Raw genomic sequence first — 25,168 nt, 5'->3', positions numbered from 1 at the left:
CAGATTCTGCAGACCTGCGTGCCCATAAAGGACAGCTCAGCAGAACGAGCGTGGGCCTCGGACGTCTCCACGGGAGCGTGCACAGAGCAGCCCTGAGGCCTCAGTGGACAGCCATGCAGAGCTGCTCCTACCCACATACGAGGAACACAAAATTCCACCTAAGCAAGGTCAAAACATGGGGAGCATAGACCCAAATTCCACCTAAGCAAGGTCAAAACATGGGGAGTGTAGACCCTGGTGATAACAGGGCAGCACTGGAAGTGGCAGAACAAAGGCACAGTATAGGATGGGGCTTATCAGCATGTGGAAAACATTATGTTTGTCCACAACAGCCTGAGATTGTATTTGGCTCAGGCAGTCTCACCGCTACCCCAGTCCAGTTAATTTAAGAAATATATTGATTTGCATGGTTGATAAATCTCTCTCAAGTACAACAGCATGCACTGTTGCAATCCAGCAGGCAGGGAGCAGGATTTCATTGCAGGGGGACAGTCACCAGACAAACTGGGTGATATCCCTGCTTGCCACAAGGCAGCAGGACTTTTATTTGGATTTTACCCAAGTGTTATGACCTAAATATGAAGAGCTACAGTCAAACTCAGGGCTGCATATATCTACCTCACCTGGACCACTCACCTGGCACATGGGATGACCCTGGAATGCTGGGGACTGGTGGGGACCAGTTGCTTTGGCAGAAGTATCTGATGTGCAGCACATCACCCAACAAAAAGGAATAGCAGGCAATGTTCAACCCACCTTTGCTGCTGCTACAGGAACTAATGGTCCCTGCATAGAGGAAGAGGTCATCTCGTAGCAGTGAAAGCATCTCCTGCATCCCTGTCCGTGCATGGTGCCCAGGAAGGAGGTGCACACAGCGCAGGGCAATGTTGCTGTTTCATGCCCGGGGGGTTGTGGATGCCCGGTGAAATGTACTGAAAGAGGCAGAGTTCGCCCTGCAAAAGGTCTCGCTCAGAGATGTCCACCAGACTGTATGAAATGTGAGTGGCTGTTCCCGCTGCACAAAAGGAGGAACAAAAATCCATTCTGAAGGCCCTGTTAATTAATAATTACAGTCAGGCTGGAGGCAGTGCAGCATATTAACTTGTTAAGGTAAAATTGGGGAAAGAAAAGTGCTGACAGCTATTTCAAAATTAGAAAAAATAAAACCCCACAACATGAAAGTTTATTAACATTTTCCATTGGACTTAAAAGGTTCTTTCCTCTCAAGGATTAGGATAAAATTGATTTGAGGGGACAGCTTTATTAAAAGTTAGCTTTCAAAAAGTTTATACGGCAGCAATTTCTGGAGGTAAGTATCGGCCTGACATTCTCCTTTGCCTGCAATTTCCCCCGAAAAGCACTGTTCTGGCAATGGCTTATTACTGTGAGCAGGATTCCCAAAATATTTTGTATCAGTCAGTAAAATGCTGATGTTACAATACTTACTGTGGTGTTAAGCTTAAAAGCATCTTTCCAGTTCCCTGAGTCACGGAGGAGATGTGTAGCCGAGCCTCATCCTGCCGGCACCCCGTACCACAGGGAGACAGATGGCAGCTCTCCAGCCATCTGGCTCTGGGATTTTCCATGTGTAAGCCCCAAATCCATAGGAAGTTAGCAGTGGTAAAAAAAGTAATTTGGATTGTTTCCATCAGATGTTAACACTCATCAGACAAATACCTCCTTCACAGCAGCCCTAACCAAGCAGCACTCTTCAGCAGAAAGACCAGAGCTTGTTTTGCTGGACCCAAAATCATCTTCCTGCATCTTCTCAGGAGGCTTTGTCACCCTACTCCTTTGCTGGGGCTGCAGGAATCCACAGCTTCGGTACTGCCCAGGCAACCTCCTCCAGCTACAGAAGCAGCCCCTGGTTGTGGCGGAGCAGAAGTTAAGAGGTATCAAGCCTGGGAAGAAGATGGGTGGTCTTCTCCCAGATGGTGAGGGGACAGCTGGCATGGAAATGGTGGCAGGGACTCAGAAAGGTCCCTCTCAGACAGCCAGACTCCCAAGGTGTGTTCTAAATAGAGGGGAAGTTCTTAGCAAACTGATTAGAATTTCAGGTTTCTGAAAGACTGAGTTTTTTGTCTTTTCAAAGGAGTGACAGGTCTGCAACACACAATGGCACCGCACTTTTATTGCCACCCAAATCAATATTTTTCTTTGGTTTCCATGTTATAATGGTTTACTATCTGTCTTTATTAGACTGATTTATTTCTTTTCAGAGGTGATAAATTACAGTATATTAAAGTAATGGTGTAACATTTGTTGCTATTAAAATGTATGTGACCAAAATTTAAATGTAATTCAATTTTAAGTGGAAAATAATGATCACTACTGTGATGTCCAAAAATAAGTTATTACTCATCCCCCATCAACATTTTATTAAACAGAAATTAAACCAAAAAAAAAAAAAAGAAAGGTTCACAAAAAGTAATTTGAATACACGTTATATTAATGGTCAATCATATTATAAGATATATTGAAGCTTTAATAAAGAAAGCATGAATTTATCTTCATCTGCTCAGTTTTCTGCCAAAATGATTTGTTCGTTTTAAAGTACATTTCCTGTAGAAGTGATTATTGAAATGTATTGCAACATTTTGATTCAATTTAGCTAATCTAGAAATTCTCTGCCTGAATTATTACCATGAAAGCAGCCTTAGCTGTTGCATCCGGAGTCTCCTCTGCTGCCCATGTGCTGGACTGCTCTCCCAGGCTGTCTCCCACGATGGTCCATGCCCTTGGACCAGAAAAAATGCCCCAAGGGACTCCTGATGCCTGCCAAAGGCTGTACTGTATAAAGTTAGAACACTGATAGAGAAAAAGAAAAAAGTAAAGCACCTAAAATACATTTCTACTGAGGAGTTATACTTGTTAACATTTGTAACCTATTTTTTCTGAGTATAGTCAATAGACATGCATACAGATGCAGTATTTTGATATTGATAATAGCCCAACAGAAGATGGAAACAAAAATTGTATGTTTTGCACTGCTATTAATATTGATTGTCTCTATATTATGTAGCACAACCTTTTATTTTAATTGGTGAAATAATGTATTTACTTACAGTGCATGTGATGTGGGGGTTTTATGTGGAATGCTGCAAGAACGAAACACACCACACTCGCATATTGTTTACTAAATAAATTTTTGATTGTGTATCATAGCAGGACAGCAATTTCTTGGCTACCATATCTATTGTGCAACAGTCACATGGGTCACGCTGAGCTGGTCCAGCCCAGAGAAGCATCACAGCACTCAGGGAGCAGGAGACTTGCCCTCACCTTTTATTTGCCAGACCCAGCTGGTGGTTCTGTTTCTGCATGGAGCAGATCCACCCCAGGCTCAGCCACTTCTCCTAAAGTAAAAACAAAACAAAACAAAACAAAACAGAGCACCTTATAAAATCTCTGACCCTCATAAACACACTTTACTCATAAATATATTTAACACCAGTCTTCGTGATGCAAAGATGTCTGGCTTCTATTTCCTTGTGATCATTTACATCATTTAATAGGCTCCAGCCACAGCCTTTCATCTGTGCCACCGCAGGCCCTTGCTCACCCCGTCACTGAGCTGACACGGTTACAAGCCCAAAGGCAACAGGCAGACCCTGAAATGCAGAGAAGGGGGAAGTAAATGTGTTAGTTAGCTGTATGAGAAACTACTTTTTTGAGGAGAAAAAACATGTAAAATCCAAACAGAGAAAAACTGTTATTAAAAAAAAATAAATCAGTGGCTTTACTTGATTTGTTCGTTAGGCATGATGCCTTGGTTTCTTCAGTGGTGTTGCATTACTCTGACTTATGCAATGGTGAAGCTGTTTTGTGATCTGGAGTCACTGTTTCTTTCCTCAGTCTTGGATTATGCATGACACAGGCAGAAGCCTCTTTCATTTCATGTGGCTGCCATACCCACAGCCTGTCTCCAAGTTCCCAGCCAAGCCTTCCGAAAAAGCAGCATTTGTGAGATGTAGAGGCACTACACTTAAAGCGTAAACCATTCAAGTGGATACTTCAAGTGGGCTGAATGTGATGGAAGAGCATAGAAAACATTGTTCAGGCTCTGAAAGGTTCCATGTCCTGATTTTCTTCTTCAAAGGCTACTAAAGGCTTAAACAGTGAAGAATAAAATGACAAAGAAGTGAAGTGGCAGAAAAAATTAACAAGCCAGTGTAGTGATATTTTCAATTTTTTTTTTTTTAAGAGGAAAGGACTGGATTTCATACTCCATATGATGTCTGCAGTTGTCAGGGCTGCAGGCTGTCTACCAAGGACCTAGGTGCTTTGCCAGGCTTTGCAACAGAAGCTGAAGATGTCATGAGCAGACCACACTCATGGCGCCACCATCATACTGCTGTGCATGGCTCCATGCCCCTTCCCTGCTCCCAGGGCAGGAGAGTCCATACGTGCCGTGACAAACCATTACGAAGGACTACCCGTGCATGCTCAGCAGCTAACGGGGTGTGTTGTGTCACCTGTTGTGTTGCATGGTACCCGGGAGGTGACCCAAGTCCCCACAGCCCTGCCTGAGCGGTGTGTGCCTTCTCCATCAGTGGGTGCTACTGCAGGACTCACCAGCAGCACACCGAGGAAAGGAGTAGGGAGGACATGGGGTGGTTGAAAGCAAGTTGTAAAGGAAGCCACATATTGAAAGCAGTAGAAGAAAATAATTTGGAAAGTGATATGGGCTCATGGGAAAAACAGAAAAAAAGTAAATAAGTTTTCATCCAGATACATGGAGGGGGGGCGTGGGGGGTGGGGGGGTGCGGGGAACTCACCATTTTTCAGACTGTTCCGCAAAACTTGAAATTTGGATCCTGACTTATAGCCAAGGCCCTGCAAATCTTCTCTGCATTTTCCTCCTGACTCCATTCCTGATGTATACCATAAAGAAACTCCAAATAAACAAAACAAAGAAAGACATGCATACAATCGCAGGTGCCTTAGCAGAACCGCTAGAAGATTATGGGGGCCACAGCAGAGTATTACAGCCAGGGATGTGGAGAATTGCCCCTCCTGCTCACAGGAGCTGGGAAGGTGTAAGGTGCTTGTTGCTTAATTGCCTTCACCCTGTGTTTGGTTTGGCTGGATAAAGCACAAGCAGCTAATAGGCAGGAGATATAAAAGGACTGTCAGGTAAGAAATGATTTGTGTTTCTAATCTAACAAACTAAGATGCTTAAGAGCAAGGTAAAGGATTGATGACTGAGATTTACAAGAGCAAAAATGAAGGAGGCAGCTTTCAAAAGCCTGAAATCAGTTTGTGAAGTGCACAATATGGATTTTATGCAGCATTCACTTCCCTCCAAAGCCTTGCACCTCCCGTGCATTTAGATTCAAACCAAGTTCTATGTCTGGGATTCAAAACAGCATGGAAGTCCCCAAGTGAAGCCCGTTAGTAAATTAATGTTTGGTTTCCTAAGTGATTCACAAGCTTTCCATGAGTAGGTAAAAAGCAGTCATTTTAATCACTGAATCCCAATACCCACATAAATAAAGAGCCTGTTCTGCACTGAGCAAACGTGCTCGTCTAAGGTGTGACACCATTAGTCAGGAAGGCTCAAGGAAAGAGCAAAATCCCACCAGGCTCATTCATTTCAGCTCAGTCACTAATTAGTCACCGCGGTCTCTCAGGCCATGTAATAGTGGGGAAAAGGCAGAAGTACAAGTTAGAGCCAAGGCCAATAAAACCATTTAACAACAGTTTGATTAATCTATATTTGTAACAATTTAAATGAGTTCCTCTCATCACCCGCCCCCTGTAATGGACAGGTAACACGGTCTGAGGACTCTTTACTCATCACAGCTTATTACCTTAATGTAAACACTGTGCATCACTGAGTGCCCACAGCCTCGCCAGCGCCCGACGAGAGCAGCGCAGCCCCTGCACACCGCGCGGCGCAGCAGCCTCGGCCACCAGGTCACCCTCGCGGGTTGGTGACATTCATGCTGCAGGTCACATCATTGCTTAGAGATGTTTTTTTCCCTCACCTGCAAATATTTATGTGATGGACTTTCAGTGGCCCCCAAGTACCAGTTATACCAAATTAGGATGAGTGATGCTCGGTGTCAAACAGTGTTCCCAGTGCCACTTGTGCTTATGGAGATAGACAGTGTGGTGTGGCCAGGAGTGCCCAGAACCAGCCATGATTAACTGCTCTGGTGGACAGTGCAGGAGCTTGGAGCACTCCTAATCCCTGCCGGGAGACAGGCTTGACTTCCACACTGCTAATTGCTGCTTAGGGTTGTTCCGTTTTAGCCACTTCTTTCCAGAAATACGACCATGCAGCCTCTGCCTTCCCTACCAAGAACACCACTATAAATTGAGCATAATCATTCCAAATTTCTTTTTCCTGGTGACATGCTCTTTTAGGGAAGATACAATACATGGCAACTACTGAAAACAGAGCAGTACTTACTCTGGCCTGCCATTCAGGATTTAAGCCCCTGAAGAACTGCAGATGAAGAATCACAACTCAGAAAAAAAGCCTATGTTATCGCAGACTGATGATGCTTCTCAAGTTCTCTTTACCTCCCATTGCTGAAGGTGGGGACACCACGTCTCATGAGTCACGTAAACAAAGAAAGAACTGCTGCTGCTGCTCAGGACCTCTGGATCTCAGACTATGACCAATATTTGCAGCTCATCTCCTGAGGGAAGGTGAAGAACATAAAAACTGAGGAAAATATCATTATGTACAGATACACTTTGCATTTAAGTTATTGAAACCAAGGAGGTCACAAAACCAAGGTGACAGATCATTACCATAGCCAGTCCGTTCAGCCTCTGATAGGCCAGGTGCAACTGCGGGTATAAGCTGGTCATAAATTTTGAAGGTATGAAAAAAATATATTAAGTTTGTTTTGGATTTTGTTTGTTTGTTTGTTTTTTCTTTTTAATTCAACAGCAGAAACAACAGTACTGGCAAAATCTGGAATAGCTGAAGCTCTCACTCCTTTACAGGAACCAGTCCTTATTTTCTTCCCCAATTAGAAATACAGGGAATCTGTTAATACATAGAAAGTGTTGTTGGACATGTATTTGATACAAATTCTTCACTTATGAGTGGTAAAGGTACTCAGTGTTGTAGCAGAACTGCACTGTTTACAAACATACCAGTCTTTGGTTTGGCTGTTGACAATTCTGAAACATGAACAATTTATGAAGGTGAAAATAAAGGAGTTCTGTTGATTTGTAAGCAAAAAGAAAGGTATTATAATAACTCAGAGGATAAATATGACTGAAATTCTGATATAAAGACACACCCATTTAGGGAAAAGCTTGGCAAACTGAATGTTGTTTCTACAGAATTTCATTATAGTATAGCAGGTACAGCACAATACTAAGCACCAGTTGCAGTTGCACTCACATCATATGTATGTGTAGTACACAAGCTGCAGATGTTTAATATTTACAGTTCTGAAGCTGGGAGCATCTACTGTGAAACAAGTATTACCCGAGAAGTATTTTCAAGGATCGATGTGATAATGGAATCATTTTGATAATAGTATCATTTGAAGCAATACTCTTCAGTTACATCATTAATTTTTCGGCAAGAAAACATGTAACATTTTCTTGCTAATATTAACCCCAAATTTAAATATTTGCAACTCAGGCCTATAAATCTGTGTACAGATTGATTTGGGGGGCAAGGTAGAGGCTGAATGTTTTCAGGGGCTTTGTTGTGTCCTGCAAATAATCCCCTGACTGTGTGTCCAGAATCAACCCATTTTGTTACTGAGCGCAGCATCACAGTGCTTCCCAGCCAGCTGGTAATTTAGGTGTTACTTTATCCCAAGGAAGATTAAAGGCTCCTGTAATGTCCAAGCTATCAGCTTGAAATATTGTCGTGGACTATATTTTCAGGGTTGGTTGTTGTTGTTTGTTTGGTTTTTTGTATTGCCCAAATAAAGGATGATTGCCCAGTGTGGACAAGAGAATAGAGGGGGATAGAAAACAAGTTGATAAAGCGGCAAAGGGCTGGTGAGGTGAACAAGGAACAGACCTTGGACGTTCCCAAGCACTGGAGGCAGACAACACTCTGGCCTGGAGGTACCACACTGATGTTTGTGTGCGACGCAGCCCCTCCACAGGGCTCCCTGCTGCTGGGCATGGTCGGTTTTGGAAGGACGCACTAATGAAGGAAAATAAACTAATGCTTTGAAGCCTGCCATCCCAGCACCTTTTGGGTACTATATACAAGCAGACTTGTGGGGGTTATAATCTGGAGAAAAAAACACTGTGTGCTTCCCTGAGTCCTACACTTCTGTAGGCATCGGATACTGGACAGTGCTGAGGACATGAACTGGGCAGATGTTCCCTTTGGTCACTAACGTTTGTATGTGAACATCAGTGCTTCTGAAAAATCAAATATATTTAGGAAGTCTGGCAGGTGGACAAGTGTTTCCTCCCTGTCTATACAAAATTATGACAACATGATGCATTTGTTCCTTCTTCCAGTTCCTGGGCAGAACACAGACCTCAGTGACACCCAGGACCACACCGAGTGACAGGGCCGGCAGGCAAAGAACAAATCTTCCTTTGCAAAAACATTCATGGTTTACGGTTCCCTCCACCCTCTCTCACACACGTAAGATGAAAATGAGAATCTCGAAGGAGCACGGAGAAAAAAACCCAACAAACAGACCAGAAACAGAAGCAGCAACACTCCCAGAGCAGGTGCTACTCTGGTTTACAGATGTTCCCTGGCTGGAGCCACTGCTTTGACACCAGACAGACCCAAACACCTGTGAGAAAAAGCCTGGGCTGTTCCACTTCATGTGAAACAAGAATTCCTTTTGTATCCAGATTTGGAGGAGAGTTCATTGGGAAACAGAAGTAGTCCCCTTCACCCTCCATCACTGCTTGACAGTCTAGGGTCCTGGCTTCCCTTTCCCTTCTGCTTCTCCTTATTCACCACACCAATCAGCTCAGCTTGCACAAATAATAATTTTCAGTTAAAATTTTGCTGCACCTGAAAAATGTTGTCAGTTCACTTGCTCATACATACATGGTTCTCCAGTAAATGGAACCTGCTACAACCGAACGCTACAAGCCATCATTTTAAAAACTCTCCTTTCTGGCAGCACTGCGCTTTAGCCCAGATAAGACAGTCTCGAGCATGATCAACATGTCCCCTGCACCTGGAGGGCTCAAACACCTGGTGTCGAGGGTCTCACTACCCCATGCACAATTTCAGCAAATTCGGTTTCTAAAACATCAGCATCGGCAAAGCCAAACCAGGCAAGAGAAACGGATGCCAGAGTTGTCTATGCATAGAGTTTGTAAAGACATTTCTGGAAGTATATTTTTACAGATAACAATGACAAGCATTTGTTACAGCTTGGTGCCTTTTCTGTGGTAGGGTCATGTTTTCTATTAAAGTCTTTTTTATTGTTGTTTTGCTTTCCCAGGTATTAGGCACGTATGTTTGAAGCTGACCGCTGTTAGAGTGATGTGTGGGTAAGAATATCATTAACTTTGACAACATGCAATTATTGCTGTAAACTAATTTTAAAATGGAAAATTTTATCTTGACTAGAATACATATTTCCTTCTAGCTCATCAAGAGCCCACATAAAGTCCAATTTTTTTTTATTATTATTATTAGAGATGTAAAAATTATCTTTATGAAGCCCATGATTTTAGATTTCAAGTGTTCTATCCAACTGATAGAATGTCCTTCACTTTCACAGATACCATAGGAGTATCACAGGAATAATTAATCTCAAATAATTTTTTTTGGGGGGTGAACATATTAAGATGATTGATACTTACTATAACGTTGCCAAGAGTGTTTTTTCCTGCATATCCGCAGCCATCAGACTACACACACACCCCCCCCCCCCCCCCAAGCATCCTGGAGCAGAGGAACTGTGTCAAACAGCAGCACCATCGGCACGATTTGCACACTAATACTAACAGAACATAATTGGAAGACATCAAAGTTGTGTGGGGTTTCCTTCAAAGTTGTGTGGGGTTTCCTTCTACAGCAAAACCTGCTTTTTGTTTTTCTTTTTTATATTAAAAAAAATAATTCAGTAATGATTCCAGAATATGTGGGTCAGATAGAGAGTTGGAAAGGCAGAACTTTGATTCTGTGAGGTCTGAGGGGTGTGGGGCAGCTTCTTGCCTCCTCTCTGGCAGCAGCATCACAGCTCTCCCAAGGAGAGTGGCTCAGCGCTCCCGGCTCCCCAGCATCCACACATTCCCTGCTAGGCTGGCAGCTGTCACCACCGCCAGCTCTGGCCATGACATCCTTGGCACAGAGGTTCCCCTCCACAGAAATGGGTCAAATGCCCATGAAAAAGGGACCAAACCCAGGTCCCCTCAAAGTGCCTGTATCAGTGGCAGGGGGGTAACATTTTCCTTTAAGGTTTGTAGAGCTTTTCTCACAAGGGAGAGCCACTTAGTATCTCTTAAGAAACTCCAAATACTTTATGATAACTTATCAGAATTTGTGACTGTGTCTTCTTAGTCCTTACATTTGCTTTTGTAACTTACAAAAAACTTACAGTCAAACCAGTATTTTCCCAGGTGCCTGCAGCTGAATTAGTACATAAATGATCAACAACATATATCCACTGACAACATCAAAAAGTGTTGATAGTTACTGGTTTAAATAAGATAATGCCATAAGCTCAGACAAGATAGGCACTACCTAGCAAAAAGAATGATAAAAAGGAGAGAAAAACAGAACCAAAAGCAAAGAGGAGAATCTGAGTTATAGCGTATACGTCTTCCCAAATACCTCTGTGCTGGGAGCAGAGTGAAAAACAGGTTAGTAGGGAGTGATGTAGACACAGAATATAGCAATAAAACAATTTCAAGGTTCCTATTTTGCCTGAATTGTCTGGTTTAGGTTTGCATTTCCTTTTCTTTTTAAATGGAAAGAAGAATGAAGGACATTTGTTTGGGGAAAAAAGTTATTAAAACAGCGGTGCCAATCTATCTTTGTTTTGAGAGTTCTCTAATGACACTCAAGCCACCTTGACTGGCAGGGGTATGAAGGGGAAGAAAGCACAGTAACATTTCAAGAAAGAGCTCTTCCTTCTTGGATGGCCCAAGCAGGCACGGTCAGAAGAGAGCCAGATGTCATTTCTAATGCACTGCTGATGTGTTGTGGTGGCAGATAATATTCATGAGATGTATTAATATGAGAGGAAATTCAGACAGAAAGATATTAGAGATTGATTAGTGAACTACCTACCAAACTCAACAGACAAGCTTTGGTCCTTCCTTCCTCCTCCCTGCTAGCACAATTCACCCACACCAGCTCCTTCCTTTGGGATGTTCTGATCCTCCTCTCCCCGTTTTTCATGCTAATGACATCCCTAACACCTCACACCTTTCTAAACATAGCCCTTCATCATTTCCCTAATACCTTCATAACTCTTGTGGTAGCTCATTTTCTTGCCAGCTGAACTAACAGCTTGCCATCAAGTCAAAAGAGTAACTGAAACCTCAGTACCTAGAGTCAACCAGAGTTGCTTCACCTAGAAAAGCATTTGTCTGACCAAAGAAAGACGACTTGCTCTTTCTGCAGAATATGCTCTGGTAGGACAGCCTTACCCTTATCTCACTTTCTGTTGATACACCTCTGTCTTTAGTGACTCTTACCTTACATGTACACCAACACCCTGCAATCGCAGAGACACAATTCTGAGCCCATAGCTGTTCACAGGAGTTTCCACTCCCAAACTGAAAGCTCCACGGTCACATCACCATGACTCCAGTTTGTAGATGCATGGATGGACCTTATCACTGAATCTTCAGTGTTGGGTACCAATCCATCCATTTGCAGGCTGAAATAAGACTGCAGGTTTTCTGTGTTGTCCTGCATGTGGTGACTTTTTTCCATGTGTCCCTTCCCGTTACATGTTCTGGTTTTGCCCTGTTGCTAACACCTCAGACTCTGACCTTCCTGGTATCTGCCAGCTCAGTTTATCTGCCCATGGATGGTGCAATGTCTTGTTTCTGCAGTTCACATGAACAGCACCAGTCCTGTGGATTGCTTGTCTGATGCGCAGGTAGAGACCAGGGACTTCCTTGTTTGTTTTCTGGCTACATGCGGAGTTACAAGGAGGACACAGCTTCTCATCAGAACACCCCTACAAACTCCTGTCTGAGGAACATGCATCAGGTTTCATGTCCCAGGATGAAACACAAATCTTCAGCTTTTGACCTCAGTATCAAACCCTGTCCTTGTTTTGCTACAGACCCAATTCGTTCTCAGGATGGGATATTCTTCAATTTGATCATGCCAAATGAGTTTCATAATACTGAGCAAACCCACCCACCCATCTCCCAAAATACCTGTATTTCCATTATTTTGAAATTATTTTTTCCTCCTTTTCCAATGAGAATCTTCATTTTTTCCATTCTAAAAATTACCTGTTCCCTAGGTCTTGCTGATGGTAAATTCTGGTCAATGTACAACACACATTTTTTGATCATCAACAGCTTAAGCACATTATCACTGTTTATCACCTTGATCTCTCTTTGTATCCAAGAATGTGCTTTTTGCACAGCTTAATTTAAAACTGAGAAGAGTAAGAGTGTGCTGCAGATCTGTCTTAGGTGTTTATGCTATTGATAATGATTTTTTCCTCCTTGTTTCCTGGACCTCCTGTGCAAAATTTTCTTCCCCCCCTTCATGTACAGACAATGAAAATTGTTTCATGTTAAATTGGTTTCTAGAAAAGCTAGATTTTCTCATTTTAAGTGTATCTGAAAACAGGCTGCTCTAAGACAAACATTACCTAGAGTCCTTGGCATCCAGGAGTTTTTCTTGCTTCAGATTTCTCTCTTCTGCTTTATTCTCTCGTGAGTTGCAAGAAAGGATGCAGAGACCTGGAAAAAAAACAGCTTCTATTATTCAATTTAAGTAAAAGTAGATTATACAACCTAATGTTTGTGAATTGCATTCACTTGGAGAAAAAGTGGGTTATACACCATGAATATCCTTGTCAAATGCTTTGGGGACAATTGCAAGAGTTCCAGTATAAATACATATTTCAAGTAAATTTTGAATTACATCTTGAATCTGGAATGCCCTATTTATTAGAGAGCTGAAAATATTCAAAGATATGTTGCTTTGAAGATTTGTTGACCAAATCATTTGAATCTCCCAATATAAATATTTGAGGCGACTTATCCACATCTGCCCAGCACATGCTCACCTGCTGCAGATACCGATGGGAACTGTTGACTATTTCTGCTAGAAAAAGTACATTTAGACAAAGCTGGAAAACATTCACTTTAACACAAGCTCTCTGAGACAAACTAGGAAACTACCTGTGAATCACAAAGAAAACTTGGAAGAGTGGGGAAAATTTAAGTTTATGGCATTCATTGGGGTCTTTTCATTGATTGACAGGTAAGTTGTGCTTTGCTGGATCCCTTTTGTGTTCCATCCCATGTTCACAAAAAGGTTTGTTTCCCATGAGATGGCAAATTACTTCTTACCCTCAACTCTTGGGGTATAAGAAACCAAAATATTTTTCCTTACATCTATACTAGCTATTTTGACAAAGTTGTTCAGAATTTCCCATATGGCTACAGAAATCATGACAACAAGTTGTGGAATCTCTGAAACTTCCTTGCTAAGCACAACCCTAGCTTGAAAGTGGGTCTGTTTTCCAGGCAGCACACGACTGCTGGAGCACCACCAGCTTAATAACTCTGATGATGTTCTCGTCCCCTTTTGACTCTGCAGACGTCAGAAAGCTGTCTTGCAACCTGGTTCATCACCCAGCACAAGGGAGCCTGATCTTTGCTGGGACCTCATGTGAGCTCCAAGATACCCGAAATCACAACAGACACTATATATGGAAATATACTGTTCCATGTACCTAGTGCGTTACATCTACCCTCCATCCTCAATTTGTGAAGTTGATTGCACTAGCCAAAATGTAGTTTTCACATTATCTTGAATTTCATTTTACTTTTACCCCAAAGATATATCCTATCTGTCAAGCTTATTTTAAAGTCTAATCCTGTCCTCCAAAAGGCCAAAATCTCCTCTGAACAACGTGTTACATTTACATTTGAATTCACAGATAGGCTGTGTAGTTCATCATGTGTGCAGAAGGCTTAATATCAAGCTCACCAGGATCCACGTAGAAAGATGAATTAAGAGTCCGCAGGGCCAGAAAGTGGTCGGGGAGTGGAGACCTGCTCATGTAAAAGGAAGCTCATATGGATGAGCTATACATAGGCTGACAGTGTGTGTGATGGCTCTCTATATCATGGATATCATCAGGAAGAGAATAGTTGTATTTAAGCTGAAAAGCAAAGTTAGCATCAATGAGCATGAATATATAAGGCTGAAAACTAAAACACAGTGAGCATTTTTAGACACATACATGACCAGGGACATGGGGGACAAGTAGTCAAACTATCTTTAGGATATAAGTGGAACTGAGTTGTACATATACACTCGGGTTGTTTGTGACAAAATAGACTCACTGTGACCTTATGCTTCCTCACTCCCCGAGTCCCTGCCGTCATCCTGCCTGCTCCCTCTTAAATTTCTCAGAATGGACAGATTTCTGCTAAGTGCATGGCTGCTGATTAAGTGGCAGGTTTGACAGTAACCTCTCTTGGCAAGATACTTCTGATCTGCTGCAGTACTCTGACAGCAGCATGCAGCTGGACCCATCAGGAACTGCATCCTTTGGCTGCATGAGCACCAGGTACAGCCCAGGGAGGAGAGGGATGGGGAGCAGGGGCATCAGCACTGTCTGCTTCTGCCCAGGGGAACACAAGCTATCTGCTGCGCTTGTTTTACTGCTGCAATATATTTTCATTACGAAACTGGGGAAACCCATTGTTTTGTGTTGCCTGTAGAACAAGCCAGGGCTCAAGAAGGTTTGCAGAGAAGTGCCATCCAGGCGGCAGCAGCTGGTTTCACTCCCGTTAGTTCAGAGCCACAGTGTATAAGCGATGCTGGAGAGCTGGTGGTGTCACATGTGCAACAGGCATGGATTTCACTTTGCTAACAAAAGCACTCCTCTCCAATGGGCTGATGTCCAGGGGGAAAGAAGTTTCACACATTGGTCGAAAACCAGGAGTTTGAAGGACAGCCACGTTCTATCTTTTAGACATGTTTTTTTGAATACAGAGAATTACTCACAACATTTACCAATAGTCTAAAATAATTTCTTCTAAAAATTAAACTGACATCAGAGTCAGTGAAATTAGCAATTCTTAACAAAAAAAAAAAAAAGAGAAAAAAGTACTTTGCCTTTGTATGCAAGTCACACAGAGAAAGCTCTAGTTTTGCAGAGTTTGGGGGGAGCAGTAATCTGAATTTTAAGGCTTTTCATATCCCAAAGACTAAGCCAGTGTATTTGTATGCTATTTATACTGCTACATCTCTCCTACTGTCACCTTAATTCTGGTTTTGACAGGAGGAGAAAGGATCACTTAGTTTTCCCAAGGTTTTTGATCTATGATGACAACTCGATCTTTGTGGAGTGCTGATATCTATTCTGCCCTGGAATCAGCCAGTATTACTGTAAAACTTACTGTCATTGAGCTCTGCTTTGATGGATGACCAAAGTAGCTGCTACTCTATTCAAAGGTAAGCAGGAAACTTATAGGAAATTACTCAAGAGAAAGCGAGAAAATAATGGGCAGCTCCAAGTGGCATGACAAAGTGATCTGCTTAAGCTCAGCACTTACCTGGCTGAGAAAAGGAGTGAAAAAACATCTCATCCATATTTGAACAGGTGATCACATAACTAACTTGACAGGCCATTTATATGGAAAGATTAGATCGTTGTGTCATAAACTGTGGGCTCTGTTCTGCCCTCAGCTACACCTTGTGCATCTCAGCCTCGTGCAGCCATAAAATGAAGAAACAGGACAAAATGTCTCTTTTTAACTGTGCGCACTCTGTATTCCTAGCCTTGCATTACAGCAAGAGTCTGCATATTCTGTTAAATAAGAAAATAATGCAGCCAACAGATATGGATATTTGCCAGGACTAATAATTACAAGCTAGTGCACATCTGTGTAATTGAGATCCCATTACCACATGCATTTCTTAAGCAGAAAGAGGGGGGATGTATAATTACAGATCACCTTAGTTTCAAGCATAAGAAATTTGGAAGAGACACACAAAAAAGAGCTTGCAAGCACCAGGATATCTTAAGGTGATGAGTAGTAGCCAAACTAGATTTGTCAAGAACAAGTCCTGCCAAACAAACCTGACATTCCATAATGAGACTGCAGAACTGCTGGGAAGGAACGTAAACCATCGCTTGGGTTTAGCAAGCATCGTGACCAGTTTGCAACGCCTCCTCCATGTAAACTTGAACTGTAGGTTGGGAGAAAGGCTGGCAGGACCTTTCTGCTTCGAGGTCAGGTACCAGCAGCGTGGCTGTGCAGAGAGGCAGGGTGCTGGTCTGCTCTGTGTGTCTGTCATGGGTGCAGATGATGGAAGAGAGCAGGCTTCATATTTTTTTTGGTGGCATCCAGGCAATAGTTATTCAAAAGGGTGATATTAGGGTGTATAAGTATCTTGAGAAATTGGACAAATAAAAAAAAAAAATGGACAGATAAGAAAAAAAAAGGATAAAAATTGAGTAGCACTGAAACAGGAAGAAAGAAAAATGACAAGGCAGCACTTTCAGCAGAAGTGGCCCAAGAGATAGAGGGGATCACAAACAGGGCCTGTGTCAGCAACAACACACTTTGAGGGGTGGGGGGGAACCTTTATCTGCTGGGATATGTTCAGAAGAGGAAGAAGCTGTGCATGGGAGGAGGAAAGCACCACACCCAGAAGAAGCAAGGAGGCCTCAGCTGGAGTAGTGTGTGCAGTGTGAGCCAGGCATTGCCAGAGGGAAGAACGCCTAATGGAAAGGGTGCAGGACAATAAAGGAAAAATATCTAAAAAACCCCCCAATAATCAGTAAATATCTAGGTACCATGACCCATTTAGAAGACTGAAAGATGTGAGATTTCTGAACTAATCATAAGAGGAGTGATCAGTTCTGGTAACATAATTCATCTACGAAAACGCATGTTAGTTGAAAAAGGGAATAAAGATGCAGGATATCCATGGAGGATAAGACAAAGTAATGAGTTAAAAATTGCATGAGAGGTTTCCTGAGCTGGGAAATCTGTTAACAGCAGATGTAGGGAAGCACAGGGACAGGCTGCTGGAAAGGGGGTGAAGGCTGCAAGACAAGCCTAGAGAGACATCTGTCCTTGTGCACTTTGAAGTACAGAGGAGGCACCCTCCGCAGAGAGAGGGAGATGAAGGGGCTGAACTGTCTGCAGAGGCTCCAAACATCCCCTTCTCCCAAGGCTGCTGAAGGATGCAGAGCTGCATGGGCATTGCTTGGGCAACATGGAGCAGCCCACAGCTGCTAATGCTTCTTCAGGGTACATCCAAACACAAATATTTGTGCAGTGATAATACCACCACCACCACCACCCTTCCCACTGCTCTGGGGCAAAACCAAGGCAATGAGACTTTGCTTCAAGGCTATAGACCAACATTTTGTGGCACCAGACAAGACTAGTCATCTGCCAGGATGTGATAGTGGCTTATTTTGTAGACCCTTCACCAACATCTTCATCTACTACTCTTAGCTTTCTACAGGGAATTATAGTTAAATAATTTTCAAGCTTATTTTGCATAGTTATGGACACATTCAGGCTTGCACCTAAACCCCATTTCCAGTGGGCTGAAGTCGCTGGCCAGAGCGCACAGTTGTATGCAGCATCTTTGACACTGCCTGGTCCATTCTGCAGCTGAAGCTCTGGGTCCTGAAGTCAACAAGCATCCCTCTGGCTCTCACTAAGATTCAAACTAGCCTTCCCCAATTAGCCCAATTAATCCAGGCCCCTTCTCAGAATAGGGGATAAAAGGGTACAAAACAACATAAATTATGAAATGGACTTGCCTCTCCCCAAACAAACTTCCATTAAAAGAGTTGTTTTGCTTAGTTTAAGGATGTCTTGAACTGCCTGTTCTTTAGAGCCAGCAAAGTTTCAAACTGGAAAACTAAAACTATTTGCGCCCGCGTGATGAGGAGAATGAGACTGTCCTTGTAAGTACTAGGTAAATTCTGAATTTTATTATTTTATTATGTTTTAATCTTGCCATAATGAACAGATCCTCAGATATTATATAAAGGCATTTTATGTTCTCACACTCATGTATGAATACAAATCTCACCTAGATAATCTGGTATGTAGAAATATTAACATCTTGGGCACAGAGCAGGGTTATGAAATTCAAGTGCAGCTAGTCTAATAAAGCAGCCAGTACAGACACCAAACTTATTTCTGAGTCCAAAGGAGTTCTACAGGCTTGTTTAAGAATTGTCATTTAGACTTTAAATTATCAACACTGCCATGTAATTAGGAGTTAATTTCAACTACCCACAGCAACAACAGAAAAGTACTGAGAAAACCCAAACCTGCCTATATGCTAGGTTTTAAATTCCCTTTTTTACCCGAGACTAAATGACTGTGTTCTGTTACCAAAGGAATATTGAGACAGAAAGTAAGTGCAGAGGGACACTCACGAGTAGGCAGCTGTTCAGGAAAACAGTTTAACAAAAATAGCTACTCTGGTGCTTGGATATCCTCCAGAGTCAAGCCGGAAAGCTTCACATGCACTTGATTTAAGTAAAAAGGCACAGCTCCCACCCACCGTCTCTTTCAGGACCACATTTCTTTTTGCTCTCCCACTCTTCAGTGACCTTGATGTTCCAGTTGCACACAACATCTTCCACTCTCAAGGAGATTAAATAGCAGAAAGATCTTCAAAGAAGTTTAACAAAAATCAAATGCATTTTCAGCTAACGCATAATAAAATCTGTGCAACTCCCCACCATCAGACATCACAGAGATACACGGATTCAAAAGTAATTTGGGGATATTTGTCTAAGGCTGCTCCTCTGGTAGCTATTAAATTCAGTGGCCAACAAATCCTCATAGCAGTAACTGCTGAAAGCTGGGAATAAGCGCCAGAGGAAAGACTGCCCTATTTAAACTCTAGTTCTCAGGTTGCCTCAGTCGCCTGCTGCCAATCAGTCACTGGTCTCAGGTAAGTCTTTAATAAGAAATAACGTGCCATCAATTTTGTCTTAACATGAAATAGTGCTTTTCTTTGAGAATGCCCCCAAGAAGCCCTACGGTGTCTAGGTACCAAGAGAACCCCCAGGTGACATTTGAAAGCACATATGTGAGCTTGACCAGAGACCCCAGAAGGGTAAGTGCAGAAGAAGGCTTCAGTCGTGGTAATATTGCCCAGCCAAAGGGGAAATCCTGGAGCAGTGGATTACCCTTTTGTTTTCTCCCGTGGTGGTGCTGCATCCCCACACAGTACTGTGTCCACCTTTATGAGGACACACTACATCTTCCCTGCTCTTTTGCCCTTCAGCATGATGTCCACCCACCAGGCAGCCACTAACCCAGCAGCTCACTCCCTGAGTATGGGGTCATGTATTTCAGTCATGATGGGAGGCATCATCTATTGCAACAGCTCTTGAATTTTGTTCAAAAAAGATTTTACAGCCTTTAGTTTGTCAGCTACATTGGCTTTTCAGCAGAGGAGAAATGGTTTCCACCTGTCCAAAGTAAAGCAACTCAGCTGCACAGAGGAAAGCCTGTTTGCTTTTGCTGAACTCAGAGGCTTCTCAGGATTACCTCTGGGACTGGATTCCTCCCCTATTACCCAAGTGATCCAACTAAAGCCTACACCTACACGTGTTATGGGCTTGCTCCTGCATCCACAGGACTAACACAGGGTGCAGCAGCACACTTTGTGCATGCCCAGGTCAAAGCATTGGTTTGTAATCCTGAACCCCTGTGAGCTGAAAGTGCTCTGCTGCTCCCACAGAGCTTACCTTCTGGCACTGAAACCACCCAGGTAGCTCCGCTCTTGTGAATAATCCCCCCATCCCACTGCTGGATGAGACCTTTCCAAATCAAACATTACCAAGAAGATGATTACCAATGTCTCCTTAATTGTGCTATGTTTCAAATAAATCCGCCCACCTCCTACCCAAAAGACAAGCCAGCTCATGATTCAGGCAACTAGGACACGCAGTAAAAGCTACAGACATAAGTAAGCTATGTTTTGTACTTAAATAACACGAGCCAGGCTACAGAAAGATAAACCCAACAAAACTCAGCTACCTGTTCTGCAACACTGTTATCTTAGGGAGCGACACAGCATTCACGGTATCAGAGAGCAGAGGCCACGGAACCCAACAAACCACAGAGTGCCAGCCATGATTTATTCATCCCCATAGGCAGTAACTGATAGCGACACACTGAGCAGGGTACCGCTGCTTTGCTGGTGTTAAGCTGGAGCTCACAGTGTACCTCCCAGCTGCATACTGCAGCAGACTTGGCTCACCTCAGGCCATGGTCACTCTGAGCTTGTGCACAGCGAGCGCTTGGGCATCACCACACTTGGCACTACGCCCTTGCTCCTAGCCCAGCTGTTCTACTGTGATTTCTTGTAACACAGAAAAGCCTAAAACACCTTCTCAACACCAGCTTGAAGGCTAAACTGGAAGGTCAGCGTTATAAAGACAATGAGATGAGCACCTCCTGTGTAGCTGCCTAAACTCCCATCAGTGTCAGCTGCATGGTGTTACTGAGCCACTAAACACAGATAACATTAATTGACGTGATCAAAGTGGCCCCAGGACCAACTGTCCTTGGCTTGGTTATCCCCAAGTAAAGTATTAGATACTTTGTTGACTTGAACTATTATTCAATGTTAAGATCTAGTAAATTCTTTTCTGTATGTCAAAATGCTATTCTGCTGAATAAAGTGATCTACATATGAAAGCTAAAAGCAGCGGCTACCTATGTGCCCAGTAGGTACTGTCTGAATAACACATCCATAATTCACTCAGCTGAGTGCACTTTAACTCTAGTATTTCCCTAACAAGTTGTTTCTTTCACATAGATTTTTAACTTCCATCCATTTTGACATCTCAATGAATTCCTCACATCACCATTTGTAAGTGCTGTGAAACAGCTGTTTCTAGGGCTAATAGCATCAGCTTATCTTTAAAACCACAAAGCCCTCCAGCCCACCCCATTTCTGTAGCTCTTTCAGATCAAATGAGGGGCTGTTTGAAGCAGTGTTAGATTATTACAAGCTCCAAACATACATGATACCCAGTGATGTATTTTATCTGGGTTTTGGGGAGGGTAAATGCATTGGGTGAAGTGCAGATGCGGTGCTCCAGAAGGGAGTTTTAGGATGAGGACACCAGGATACAGGAGGATGCTGCCTTGTGATGCAGATGTCCCAGCTCCAGGACAGAGGTGCCAGTGCACTGGCTGGCATGTCAGCAGTGGAAACTTCCACCCAGCATCAAAGGGATGGTTGTTATCCCTGCCTGTGAGCCGTGTATTGGTGTGCAGCCAGCTCCCAGGTGCCATTACAGCCCCAGACCCATTGCTACCCACCACGGCTCTGCAGGACAGTGGGACCCATGGTGTTGCTGTCATGCAGAAAGACACTGGAATAAGTGAAAAGGCACCAACACATTCCCTCATCACCATCCCCTCCATGTGCTGTGCCTGCGGTGTTCCCCTCTGGGCTGTGGATTTAATTGTCCTGTGATTGCTATGGCCTGAGTTTCCCATATTTTCTTCTTTCCCAAAGCACCGAGCCAGGCTGGTGCATACGTGGACAATTTCCATGGGCAGGAGCATTGTCAGGATCTCACTGCCGGCAGAAGCACTCTGTGCCATCTGCGCCGAGTAGTTTGTTTGCAGGGCATGGCTACCTTCTGTTTGCTACGTTCAGAAATGAAATTACGCTATGCAGGAACAATCACAGGGAAACATTTCTGTCATCTTCACTGGTACCCTCAGCTCTATGGCCTCCTGAATGCGAATTAGTGTCTTAAGCAGTTTATTCATTCATGGCAATCTGTTCATTTATTTTCAAGAGACTGTATAGCTCCAGGAAGCCTTGCATGTTTGGGGTTTTGGTTGGTTGTTTTTTGGTAGTTTTTTGGGTTTTTTTTTTTTCTTCTCTAAGCTTTGACTGCAAGATATTCTTTCTTTATTTTTCTCAGATCATTTCTGCTTCCACTCTGCTGAGCTGATGCATGAAACAGGCCTGGTCTCAGAAATGGAAAGGAGGAAGATGTAGGACTTCAGTGAAGTACGCTGAAGCAGGCGTGAGTTACCCAGAGGTTGCACTCAGCGTCTGCACAGCTCCAAGGGGATGAGGTGACCAGCAGCAGTGCAGGATGCGGTCATCTGAACACCATCACCCTTTGGGTACTTTCACCCCCTGCTAGTACCGTGGCTATGGCTGCGCTGCAGGACACGTTACCCTACGCCAGAAGGCATGGGCAGCCGGCCAGTGGCGTAGCTGGTGGAAAGAGGATAAATCCGTGCATCCTTTGAAATAAGTTGCAACAGGAAAACCGTATTGGAGCTCTTGGGTAAACAAACTTCCCTGAAGAGCTCCAAACATTCCCCAATTTTCACAACACTGAAGTACTGAAGGAGCAGTCCCTTCCCTTCTGGAGTCAATACCACAAGCAGATCATGGCCCAGTTTACTAAAATATTCAGCTTTGTTTTTCAAAGCAAAAAGCACAAAACAATGTAAATCTTTCCAAAGCCTAGATTAATGTTAGTTTTACAGAACGGACACCACCCAAGTTCAGCTTTGGGGTGGTTTTTTATGGACTGTTTTTATTTTTGAAGACCTTTGCAAAAAAGACAAAGCAAAACAAACCACAACCAGCTCATTGGCACAAATGCACAAAGGTACGACAAAGGAATGGCAAAGCAGCGGAATTACATTCCAGGCACAGCTGAAGGTAGCACAACATTTGTCTTTGTGCGGGAAACCAGAACAGAGCTTGGCATCATCCAGTTTTCAGCTGAATCCTATTTTACAGCTTTAGTAGGACGAAGCAGCGCTGCAGCACAGTGCTTACCTTGTGCAAAACAGTCTATTCCTTCTCCATTATTTTGGGTCTGGTGCCACAGTCCTTACAAAGAAAAATCTCTCAGTAAATGTGTTCTTGTTTTCTGTTCTTTCATTTTTTTCCCCCTCCTTGCTGGAGCTCAAAAGGTTTGTACAACACCAAAGCAGATATACAATTAGTCAGTTTGTCCATAATTAAATATTAGTGTTACAGAGTGGAGATTTGGCAGAAGGCTTATCTTCGCTGCCTTTGAAATCACTCTCCTCATCGTGGTCATCTGAAGCATGTTACTCTGTTTCTAAAATACAAAGTGTTATTTGTACAAAGAAGACAGTTCTTTAGTATTTTTCTTCCCCTCTGACTTTTATTAATTGGCAGGCAGTACGAAAATGTGCAGCTGCATTTAACATATCGTATTTTCAAATAAACATTTCAGGTCTGGCATGCTATTTGATCCATTAATCATATATTTCCCTGAGTCCAGAAGTGATATTAAAAAAGTCTATATAGTTATGGTTTATTAGGGTAAACTGTTTTTCATAAAAGCTTTATTCAGTTGCATCATGTTTTTCTGAAAGCAACCTGGCCAACTATTATTTTCCACTATTTCTTTCATCTATTAATTTCCACAAATTAAACCATATATTCCCCATGATTCCAAAGTGTTCTTGCTGGCTTCTTAGATGTTATTTTGATTTTCACAGATACTGAAAAAATATGAACATTTGATGAAAATACTCATGTTCACTTGCACACCCAGGAACTTCCAAATTGTTGCTGTTGCTGATTAGTTTTCTGTGAAAAATGAACAGTTGTTAACATATGAGATATCAAATGGATAACAGCACCACTCTGGATTGTCCGTGCCATGAGTAGCCAGTAATGAACAGCCAAATGTATCAGCTCTTAAGATACTCAGCAGCTAAACCATTAGCCCATGTGGAAAATCTCCAACTATGGAGATTTGGAATAAAGCTATAGAATATTCAAGCATTGAAAGAAAAAGCTGATATTAAAATTATCAGAAATGTGAGATTTAAAATAAGAATCTTGTAGAAATTAGGTTATTCTTGCCTAGAAACACAATCCACAAGTTTTCTAATATATTAAAAATAATTTGTAACATGAGACAGCAAAACACATTTGAAGAAATCAAGAACAAATCAGGAATAATCCAGGAGCAAATACTGAATCCACACTGAACAAAGACTTCCACCAGTTCTGCTGAAAATAAACGCCTGTGGAATGGGACGTGTGATAGGGAGGGGAAAAGAAGAAACACAGCAGAAAGAAAACCAGGAAAGCCCCAAGACAGTGTTTGCAAGTTTCCTTGCACTTGGAAATGAAACGATGATAATGAGGACAGCCTCAAAAGAGACAGCAGGGTAGACGGACTTTGAAAATCTGAGCTACTGGGTCACTTCTAAGGCTCTGGGAAGTGCCTTATCTTGTTATTATCAGTGAAGTCCCTTTGTAAGTGCACAGATTTCTGGGGAAGCAATGTGAAACTGCAAACAGAAGCTTGAGTGGGAGATTCTCCTCCAGCACTCACAGCAGGCTGCGTGCAACAACACACAGGAAAAACACTTATTGCTTAAATTATGCATCCCTATTTGTCTCCAGGTAGACTTTGAAGTGCTTTTGCTAGAAAAACTCTGTCTTCAAAATGAATTTCTCATTTTATTGCTGAGCAGATAAGAAGCAAAAGGAGAACTGCACATTTGTTTAAAAATTCCTAGTGACACACCCCATGCTGCTGAGGTTTCAGAAATTAATTTGATGGTTCATTCGAGCAGCCTGCCTTTGAACTGGGCAAATCCCAAATCAATGGAGAGAGTGGGCTGAGGCGGGTGACACTGTCCCGCAGTGCTGAGGAGAGCAGGGCGGTGAGAGCGGGGGCCCTTCGTCCCAGCACCGCTCCCCTCCCACGGGTCCCCAACAAGGCTTTGCATGTGCCACCTTTCCACCCATGGGGCCGGCAGACCCACGTGTCATGCAGAGGCTTGTCCTATTCCTGAAGCCATCAGGACATGATCACAAGGAGAAAAGGATCTGCCAAAAACCTCTCTGGTGGTCTCTTCCAAGGATGCAGGGCCCCTACAAGCACCCCTGTCTCACTGCCTGAGTTTCACTTGCTCAAAGCAGGGAAGCACAGTGCTAAACACCATGTGAGCTAGAAGCACCACCTCTGGCGATGGCATTCACACATAAGAAACAGCCAACCCA

The sequence above is a fragment of the Falco peregrinus genome, chromosome 1, assembly GCF_023634155.1.
Source record: "Falco peregrinus isolate bFalPer1 chromosome 1, bFalPer1.pri, whole genome shotgun sequence".
In the NCBI taxonomy this organism is placed as follows: domain Eukaryota; kingdom Metazoa; phylum Chordata; class Aves; order Falconiformes; family Falconidae; genus Falco; species Falco peregrinus.
Note: the sequence above shows the minus strand (reverse complement) of the source record.